Source organism: Chrysemys picta, unplaced genomic scaffold (assembly GCF_011386835.1).
Source record: "Chrysemys picta bellii isolate R12L10 unplaced genomic scaffold, ASM1138683v2 scaf1774, whole genome shotgun sequence".
NCBI lineage: Eukaryota > Metazoa > Chordata > Testudines > Emydidae > Chrysemys > Chrysemys picta.
Window position 1 is genome coordinate 1 of NW_027054479.1, and position 10,465 is coordinate 10,465.

General features: G+C 51.6%; 1 long non-coding RNA gene across 4 annotated transcripts; it reads left to right on the forward strand.

Moving 5' to 3' along the window:
• The first annotated feature begins 435 nt into the window (after window positions 1–435).
• Window positions 436–8,990, forward strand: LOC135980082 (uncharacterized). 4 transcript variants are annotated; one of them, XR_010597313.1, is made up of 7 exons: window positions 436–1,291; window positions 1,596–2,456; window positions 4,422–4,553; window positions 4,862–5,722; window positions 6,523–6,660; window positions 6,953–7,826; window positions 8,138–8,990. It is a non-coding gene; the product is annotated as an uncharacterized LOC135980082 (long non-coding RNA). The 4 variants fall into 4 exon arrangements; XR_010597312.1 differs by having other exon boundaries at window positions 437–1,287; XR_010597314.1 differs by lacking the exon at window positions 6,523–6,660 and having other exon boundaries at window positions 438–1,287; window positions 7,673–7,826.
• Window positions 8,991–10,465: the final 1,475 nt, after the last annotated feature.

The window sequence follows — 10,465 nt, forward strand, 5'->3', positions numbered from 1 at the left end:
AATCGTCCAGGAGCCCTAGCCGGACAAGAATATTGCAGAAGTGGATCTGAGTAGTCTGGACATCCTTCTAAGGAGACATGAATAGTCCTCATGTTTCTGCCTTCTGCATCGCTGGCTGTGAGTAAGAGGTCAGTGCTTTGAATTCCTCATCTGTAGTCGCTGTAGTTTTCTTCACAGGCCGCGTGCTTCCTCGTTGGGTATGAGGCTCTGGGATTAAGGCTGGGGAAGGGACAAGAGTCTCCTGAAGAAAGAGAGTATTTTGGGTGCCATTACAATGGGTGCCTTCTAGTTGCAGTTGTAATGTAGTAATGGGAGATGGGTCGAGGGTGGAGCCGTGGGATATGGGAGATGTGAAAAGAAGATACTACGCGACATTGCAGACGGAGATGCTAATTTTTTTGGCTCCCCCCCCTCTCCCCCACCATTAGGTTTAGAACCAAGGAAAACGAAGTCACGTGTCAGAGTCTACTGCCCTCATGCGATGGAAAGCGAGCGAGAGCGTTGAGACTCTGAGCATTGTTGATGGCACTCAAAAGCCGTCCATCTGGGAGCTGTGGAGACGCCGCTGTCAGTGAGATAAGTGTCTGGTTTGGTGAGGGCTCTGCTCACGCCCACTAAGTTGGGGCTGGGTTTGTATGAAAAGGTTCCTGACTAGCTGTGGTCACGAGGGAGAAAAGGTCCCTATTTTCAGAGGTTGCTCATTTCTCTGGTCAGGAATGGTGTCTCCTCTGCAGCGGAAGGTTGGATTCAGAAGGATGACTCCAGGTGGTGAGTTGCTTGCTTTCCTCCCATGTTTTTATTTCTCTCTTTGTCTGTCTGTCTGTCTGTGTCTCTCTCTCTCTCTCGTACGTTGGCCAACACACAGACTTTATCTCTCCCTCTCTGTCTGTCCTTGCCTTTCCCTGTACTGTCTCCCTTTGTAGGACACAGGCAGGCGTGCTAGGTGTGCATCCCCACAGGCCAGTTCTTGGGAGCCATGGAGAAGTGGGAGGGGAGGAAAATCATGCAGGGCTGTGACTGTCGGTGTTATCTCGGTCTCTGTTCGTCGAGTGGGGCCGAGGTAGATGGGATTGGAGAGGGAGGCCAGGATGAGGGCAAGATTTGAAGCAACAAATGGAGCTTTAAGTAGTGATGGCTCGTGCTTGGCTTTTGCAGCTGCGCTTCCAGAGGAATTTTCCAAGAGCCCTATCCCGAGGAGAAAGTGGCAGAAGTGGACATGAGCAGACTGGACATCCTTACAAGCAGATATAAACAGTTCTCAGCTTTCTGACTCCCGCATAACTGACTGTGAGTAAGCAGTCAATGGTCTGAATTTCTCATCTGTGCTCGCTGTAGTATTTTTCACAGGCTGTGTGCTTTCTCGTTGGGTATGGGGCTCTGTGAGATTACGGCTGGGGAGGGGCCAGAGTCTGCTGTGCAGAGTGACTGTCGGGTGCCGTTGTAAGGGGTGCTTTTTGGTTCTAATGCTAAATGTGTAATGGGAAGATGTTTGAGGGAGGAGCCCCGCCGTGAGGGAGAGGCGAAAGGAAGAGCCTACGAGATGTTGCCGACTGAGATGGTAACGGATTTGTGTTTTCCCCTTGTGCTGGGTTTAGGACCGAGGGAAAAGAAGTCACGCCTCAGAGACTCAAGCCCTCATGTGATGGAAAGCAAGCCGGAGCGACGAGACCGTGAGCATTGTTGATTTCACGCAAAAGCCGTCCAACTGGGAGGGGAACGGCCGCCACTCTCACTGAGATAAGTGTCTGGTTTGGTGATGGTTGTGCTCATGGCCCACCTTTCTCCTGCTAGGGAAGCCACGTTAGCTGGGGCTGGGTTTGAAGAAAATGTTCTTGACTAGCTGTGGTTATGAGGGGGACAAGGTCCCCGTTTTCAGGGTCTGCTCATTTCTCTGGCCAGGAGCGGTGTCTCCTACGCAACGGAAGGTTGCATCTAGAAGGATGACTCCAGGTAGTGAGTTACTTGCTTTCCTCCCATGTCTTTCTATCTGTCTGTCTCTCTCTCTTCTGTAGTGTGTTGGCCAACTTTCTCGCTGACTCTCCTCTCCTCTCCTTGTGCCGTCTCCCTTCGTAGGAAACGCGCAGGCATGCTAGGTGTGCATCCTAGCCAGGTCTCGGGAGCCATGGAGAAGTAGGAGCGGACGAAAACCATGAGGGGCACTGGGCACTAAAGTGGAACTGTGACTGTCGGTGTTAACTTGGTCTCTGTTCATCGAGTGGGGCTGATGTAGATGGGATTGGAGAGGGAGGCCAGGATGAGGGCAAGATTTGAAGCGACAAATAGAGCTTTAAGTAGTGATGCCTCATGCTTGGCTTTTGCAGCTGCACTTCCAGAGGAATTTTCCAAGAGCCCTAGTCCGAGGAGTAAGTGGCAGAAGTGGACATGAGCAGACTGGTGGACATCCTTGTAAGCAGACATGAACAGTCCTCAGCTTTCTGACTCCCGCATAACTGGCTGTGAGTAAGCGGTCAGTGCTTTGAATTGCTCATCTGTGCTTGCTATAGTATTCTTCACAGGCCATGTGCTTCCTTGTTGGGTATGGGGCTCTGTGAGATTACAGCTGGGGAGGGGCCAGAGTCTACTGTGCAGTGTGATTATTTCGGGTGCTGTTGAAAGGGGTGCTTTTTGGTTATAATGCTAAAGGTGTAATGGGGAGGGTTGAGGGCGGAGCCACGTCGTGTGGGAGAGGTGAAAAGGAGAGCCTATGAGATGTTGACTACTGAGATGGTAACTTGTTTCCCCCCCTCCGTTCCTTCCCCCGTGGGTTTGTAAGAAATGGTTCCTGCCCAGCTGTGCTTAGGAGAGAGACAAGGTCCCCTTTTTCAGGAGCTGCTCATTTCTCTGGCCAGGAGCGGTGTCTCTTCCGCAGCAGAAGGTTGCATCCAGGAGGATGACTCCAGGTGGTGAGTTGCTTACCTTCCTCCCATGTTTTTCTCTCTCTTTCTCTCTTCTCTAGTACGTTGGCCAACACACACCCTCTCTCTCTGTCTGTCCTTGCCTTTCCTTGTGCTGTCTCCCTTCAGAAGACACGGGCAGGCGTGCTAGGTGTGCATCTGCAGAGGCCAGGTCTCGGGAGCCATGGAGAAGTAGGAGCGTACGAAAACCAAGCAGGGCTGTAACTGTCAGTATTACCTTGGTCTCTGTTCAACGAGTGGGGCTGATGTAGATGGGACTGGAGAGGGAGGCAGGGATGAGGGCAAGACTCGACGCCCCAATAGAGCTCTGTGTAGTGATAGTTCTTGCTTGGCTTTATTAGTTTGCGGAGGAATCGTCCAGGAGCCCTAGCCGGACAAGAATATGGCAGAAGTGGACCTGAGCAGTCTGGACATCCTTCTAAGGAGACATGAATAGTCCTCATGTTTCTGCCTTCTGCATCGCTGGCTGTGAGTAAGAGGTCAGTGCTTTGAATTCCTCATCTGTAGTCGCTGTAGTTTTCTTCACAGGCCGCGTGCTTCCTCGTTGGGTATGAGGCTCTGGGATTAAGGCTGGGGAAGGGACAAGAGTCTCCTGAAGAAAGAGAGTATTTTGGGTGCCATTACAATGGGTGCCTTCTAGTTGCAGTTGTAACGTAGTAATGGGAGATGGGTCGAGGGTGGAGCCGTGGGATATGGGAGATGTGAAAAGAAGATACTACGCGACATTGCAGACGGAGATGCTAATTTTTTTGGCTCCCCCCCCTCTCCCCCACCATTAGGTTTAGAACCAAGGAAAACGAAGTCACGTGTCAGAGTCTACTGCCCTCATGCGATGGAAAGCGAGCGAGAGCGTTGAGACTCTGAGCATTGTTGATGGCACTCAAAAGCCGTCCATCTGGGAGCTGTGGAGACGCCGCTGTCAGTGAGATAAGTGTCTGGTTTGGTGAGGGCTCTGCTCACGCCCACTAAGTTGGGGCTGGGTTTGTATGAAAAGGTTCCTGACTAGCTGTGGTCACGAGGGAGAAAAGGTCCCTATTTTCAGAGGTTGCTCATTTCTCTGGTCAGGAATGGTGTCTCCTCTGCAGCGGAAGGTTGGATTCAGAAGGATGACTCCAGGTGGTGAGTTGCTTGCTTTCCTCCCATGTTTTTATTTCTCTCTTTGTCTGTCTGTCTGTCTGTGTCTCTCTCTCTCTCTCGTACGTTGGCCAACACACAGACTTTATCTCTCCCTCTCTGTCTGTCCTTGCCTTTCCCTGTACTGTCTCCCTTTGTAGGACACAGGCAGGCGTGCTAGGTGTGCATCCCCACAGGCCAGTTCTTGGGAGCCATGGAGAAGTAGGAGGGGAGGAAAATCATGCAGGGCTGTGACTGTCGGTGTTATCTCGGTCTCTGTTCGTCGAGTGGGGCCGAGGTAGATGGGATTGGAGAGGGAGGCCAGGATGAGGGCAAGATTTGAAGCAACAAATGGAGCTTTAAGTAGTGATGGCTCGTGCTTGGCTTTTGCAGCTGCGCTTCCAGAGGAATTTTCCAAGAGCCCTATCCCGAGGAGAAAGTGGCAGAAGTGGACATGAGCAGACTGGACATCCTTACAAGCAGATATAAACAGTTCTCAGCTTTCTGACTCCCGCATAACTGACTGTGAGTAAGCAGTCAATGGTCTGAATTTCTCATCTGTGCTCGCTGTAGTATTTTTCACAGGCTGTGTGCTTTCTCGTTCGGTATGGGGCTCTGTGAGATTACGGCTGGGGAGGGGCCAGAGTCTGCTGTGCAGAGTGACTGTCGGGTGCCGTTGTAAGGGGTGCTTTTTGGTTCTAATGCTAAATGTGTAATGGGAAGATGTTTGAGGGAGGAGCCCCGCCGTGAGGGAGAGGCGAAAGGAAGAGCCTACGAGATGTTGCCGACTGAGATGGTAACGGATTTGTGTTTTCCCCTTGTGCTGGGTTTAGGACCGAGGGAAAAGAAGTCACGCCTCAGAGACTCAAGCCCTCATGTGATGGAAAGCAAGCCGGAGCGACGAGACCGTGAGCATTGTTGATGTCACGCAAAAGCCGTCCAACTGGGAGGGGAACGGCCGCCACTCTCACTGAGATAAGTGTCTGGTTTGGTGATGGTTGTGCTCATGGCCCACCTTTCTCCTGCTAGGGAAGCCACGTTAGCTGGGGCTGGGTTTGAAGAAAATGTTCTTGACTAGCTGTGGTTATGAGGGGGACAAGGTCCCCGTTTTCAGGGTCTGCTCATTTCTCTGGCCAGGAGCGGTGTCTCCTACGCAACGGAAGGTTGCATCTAGAAGGATGACTCCAGGTAGTGAGTTACTTGCTTTCCTCCCATGTCTTTCTATCTGTCTGTCTCTCTCTCTTCTGTAGTGTGTTGGCCAACTTTCTCGCTGACTCTCCTCTCCTCTCCTTGTGCCGTCTCCCTTCGTAGGAAACGCGCAGGCATGCTAGGTGTGCATCCTAGCCAGGTCTCGGGAGCCATGGAGAAGTAGGAGCGGACGAAAACCATGAGGGGCACTGGGCACTAAAGTGGAACTGTGACTGTCGGTGTTAACTTGGTCTCTGTTCATCGAGTGGGGCTGATGTAGATGGGATTGGAGAGGGAGGCCAGGATGAGGGCAAGATTTGAAGCGACAAATAGAGCTTTAAGTAGTGATGCCTCATGCTTGGCTTTTGCAGCTGCACTTCCAGAGGAATTTTCCAAGAGCCCTAGTCCGAGGAGTAAGTGGCAGAAGTGGACATGAGCAGACTGGTGGACATCCTTGTAAGCAGACATGAACAGTCCTCAGCTTTCTGACTCCCGCATAACTGGCTGTGAGTAAGCGGTCAGTGCTTTGAATTGCTCATCTGTGCTTGCTATAGTATTCTTCACAGGCCATGTGCTTCCTTGTTGGGTATGGGGCTCTGTGAGATTACAGCTGGGGAGGGGCCAGAGTCTACTGTGCAGTGTGATTATTTCGGGTGCTGTTGAAAGGGGTGCTTTTTGGTTATAATGCTAAAGGTGTAATGGGGAGGGTTGAGGGCGGAGCCACGTCGTGTGGGAGAGGTGAAAAGGAGAGCCTATGAGATGTTGACTACTGAGATGGTAACTTGTTTCCCCCCCTCCGTTCCTTCCCCCGTGGGTTTGTAAGAAATGGTTCCTGCCCAGCTGTGCTTAGGAGAGAGACAAGGTCCCCTTTTTCAGGAGCTGCTCATTTCTCTGGCCAGGAGCGGTGTCTCTTCCGCAGCAGAAGGTTGCATCCAGGAGGATGACTCCAGGTGGTGAGTTGCTTACCTTCCTCCCATGTTTTTCTCTCTCTTTCTCTCTTCTCTAGTACGTTGGCCAACACACACCCTCTCTCTCTGTCTGTCCTTGCCTTTCCTTGTGCTGTCTCCCTTCAGAAGACACGGGCAGGCGTGCTAGGTGTGCATCTGCAGAGGCCAGGTCTCGGGAGCCATGGAGAAGTAGGAGCGTACGAAAACCAAGCAGGGCTGTAACTGTCAGTATTACCTTGGTCTCTGTTCAACGAGTGGGGCTGATGTAGATGGGACTGGAGAGGGAGGCAGGGATGAGGGCAAGACTCGACGCCCCAATAGAGCTCTGTGTAATGATAGTTCTTGCTTGGCTTTATTAGTTTGCGGAGGAATCGTCCAGGAGCCCTAGCCGGACAAGAATATGGCAGAAGTGGACCTGAGCAGTCTGGACATCCTTCTAAGGAGACATGAATAGTCCTCATGTTTCTGCCTTCTGCATCGCTGGCTGTGAGTAAGAGGTCAGTGCTTTGAATTCCTCATCTGTAGTCGCTGTAGTTTTCTTCACAGGCCGTGTGCTTCCTCGTTGGGTATGAGGCTCTGAGATTAAGGCTGGGGAAGGGGCAAGAGTCTCCTGAAGAAAGTGAATATTTTGGGTGCCATTACAATGGGTGCCTTCTAGTTGCAGTTGTAACGTAGTAATGGGAGATGGGTTGAGGGTGGGGCTGTGAGATATGGGAGATGTGAAAAGAAGATATTACGCGACATTGCAGACGGAGATGCTAATTTTTTTGGCTCCCCCCCCCCGTTTAGGTTTAGAACGAAGGAAAACGAAGTCACCCGTCAGAGTCTACTGCCCTCGTGATGGAAAGCGAGCGAGAGCGTTGAGACTCTGAGCATTGTTGATGCCACGCAAAAGCCATCCATCTGGGAGCCGAGGAGATGCCGCTGTCAGTGAGATAAGTGTCTTGTTTCATGAGGGCTCTGCTCATGCCCAACCTGAGTCCAGGTAGGGAAGCCCACTAAGTTGGGGCTGGGTTTGTATGAAAAGGTTCCTGACTAACTGTGGTTACGAGGGGGAAAAGGTCCCTATTTTGAAAGGTTGCTCATTTCTCTGGTCAGGAATGGTGTCTCCTCTGCAGCGGAAGGTTGGATTCAGAAGGATGACTCCAGGTGGTCAGTTGCTTGCTTTCCTCCAATGTTTTTCTTTCTCTCTCTCTCTTCTCTAGTATGTTGGCCAACACACACCTTCTAGCTCTCGCTGTCTGTCCTTGCCTTTCCTCGTGTTGTCTCCTTTCGTAAGACACGGGCAGCCGTGTAACGTGTGTATCCCCACAGGCTATGTCTCGGGAGCCATGGAGAAGTAGGAGGGGACGAAAATCATGCACGGCTGTGACTGTCGGTGTTAACTTGGTCTCTGTTGATCGAGTGGGGCTGATGTAGATGGGATTGGAGAGGGAGGCCAGGATGAGGGCAAGATTTGAAGCACCAATAGAGGTTTGTGTAGTGATGGCTCATGCTTGGCTTTTGCAGCTGCGCTTCCAGAGGAATTTTCCAGGAGCCCTATCTCAAGAAGAAACTGGGAGAAGTGGACATGAGCAGACTGGACATCCCTGTAAGCAGACATGAACATCCTTGTCAGCAGACATGAACAGTCCTCAACTTTCTGGCTCCCGCATAACTGGCTGTGAGTAAGCGGTCAGTGCTTTGAATTCGTCATCTGTGCTCGCTGTAGTATTCTTCACAGGCCGTGTGCTTTCTCATTGGGTATGGGATTCTGTGAGATTACGGCTGGGGAGGGGCCAGAGTCTTCTGTGTAGAGTGATTATTTTGGGTGCCGTTGCAAGGGGTGCGTTCTATTTGTAATGCTAAAGGCGTAATGGGGGGGAGAGTTTGGGGCAGAGCGCTGCCGTGTAGGAGAGGCGAAAAGAATAGCCTACGCGACGCTGCCCACAGAGGTGGTAACTTCATTGTTTTTCCTCCTTGTGCCGGATTTAGTACCGAGGGAAAAGAAATCAAACGTCAGCGTTTACTCCCCTTGTCGGATGGAAAGCGAGCAAGAGCAGTGAGCCTGCGAGCATTGTTGATGCAAGTCAGGAGCCGTCCAGTTGGCAGTGGAGCAGTCGCTACCGTCAGTGAGATAAGTGTGTGGTTTGGTGAGGGTTCTGCGTAGGGCCCCAATGGCTCCAGGTAGGGACGCCCCGTTAGCTGGGGCTGGGTTTGTAAGAAATGGTTCCTAAGCAGCTGTGGTTACGAGAGGGACAAGGTCCCCATTTTCAGGGACTGCTCATTTCTCTGCCCAGATGCAGTGTGTCCTCGGAAGCAGAAGGTTGCATCCAGGAGGATGATTCCAGGTGGTGAGTTGCTTGCCTTCCTCCCATTTTTTTCTCTCTGTCTCTTTCTCTCTCTCCTCTAGTGTGTTGGCCAACTTTCTCACTCTCTTTCCTCTCCTCTCCTCGTGCCGTCTCCCTTCGTAGGACCACGGGCATCCGTGCTAGGTGTGCATCCTAGCCAGGTCTCGGGAGCCACAGAGAAGTAGGAGCGGACGAAAACCATGCGGGGCAGTGGGCACTAAAGTGGAGCTGTGACTGTCTGTGTTTACTCGGTCTCTGTTCATCTAGTGGGGCTGATGTAGACGGGACTGGAGAGGGAGGCAGGGATGAGGGCAAGACTCGACGCCCCAATAGAGCTCTGTGTAGTGATAGTTCTTGCTTGGCTTTCTTAGTTTGCGGAGGAATCGTCCAGGAGCCCTAGCCGGACAAGAATATTGCAGAAGTGGACCTGAGTAGTCTGGACATCCTTCTAAGGAGACATAAATAGTCCTCATGTTTCTGCCTTCTGCATCACTGGCTGTGAGTAAGAGGTCAGTGCTTTGAATTCCTCATCTGTAGTCGCTGTAGTTTTCTTCACAGGCCGTGTGCTTCCTCTTTGGGTATGAGGCTCTGGGATTAAGGCTGGGGAAGGGACAAGAGTCTCCTGAAGAAAGTGAATATTTTGGGTGCCTTCTAGTTGCAGTTGTAACGTAGTAATGGGAGATGGGTTGAGGGTGGGGCCGTGGGATATGGGAGATGTGAAAAGAAGATACTACGCGACATTGCAGACGGAGATGCTAATTTTTTTGGCTCCCCCCCCCCCGTTTAGGTTTAGAACGAAGGAAAACGAAGTCACCCGTCAGAGTCTACTGCCCTCGTGATGGAAAGCGAGCGAGAGCGTTGAGACTCTGAGCATTGTTGATGCCACGCAAAAGCCATCCATCTGGGAGCCGAGGAGATGCCGCTGTCAGTGAGATAAGTGTCTTGTTTCATGAGAGCTCTGCTCATGCCCAACCTGAGTCCAGGTAGGGAAGCCCACTAAGTTGGGGCTGGGTTTGTATGAAAAGGTTCCTGACTAACTGTGGTTACGAGGGGGAAAAGGTCCCTATTTTGAAAGGTTGCTCATTTCTCTGGTCAGGAATGGTGTCTCCTCTGCAGCGGAAGGTTGGATTCAGAAGGATGACTCCAGGTGGTCAGTTGCTTGCTTTCCTCCAATGTTTTTCTTTCTCTCTCTCTCTTCTCTAGTATGTTGGCCAACACACACCTTCTAGCTCTCGCTGTCTGTCCTTGCCTTTCCTCGTGTTGTCTCCTTTCGTAAGACACGGGCAGCCGTGTAACGTGTGTATCCCCACAGGCTATGTCTCGGGAGCCATGGAGAAGTAGGAGGGGACGAAAATCATGCACGGCTGTGACTGTCGGTGTTAACTTGGTCTCTGTTGATCGAGTGGGGCTGATGTAGATGGGATTGGAGAGGGAGGCCAGGATGAGGGCAAGATTTGAAGCACCAATAGAGGTTTGTGTAGTGATGGCTCATGCTTGGCTTTTGCAGCTGCGCTTCCAGAGGAATTTTCCAGGAGCCCTATCTCAAGAAGAAACTGGGAGAAGTGGACATGAGCAGACTGGACATCCCTGTAAGCAGACATGAACATCCTTGTCAGCAGACATGAACAGTCCTCAACTTTCTGGCTCCCGCATAACTGGCTGTGAGTAAGCGGTCAGTGCTTTGAATTCGTCATCTGTGCTCGCTGTAGTATTCTTCACAGGCCGTGTGCTTTCTCATTGGGTATGGGATTCTGTGAGATTACGGCTGGGGAGGGGCCAGAGTCTTCTGTGTAGAGTGATTATTTTGGGTGCCGTTGCAAGGGGTGCGTTCTAGTTGTAATGCTAAAGGCGTAATGGGGGGGAGAGTTTGGGGCAGAGCGCTGCCGTATAGGAGAGGCGAAAAGAATAGCCTACGCGACGCTGCCCACTGAGGTGGTAACTTCATTGTTTTTCCTCCTTGTGCCGGATTTAG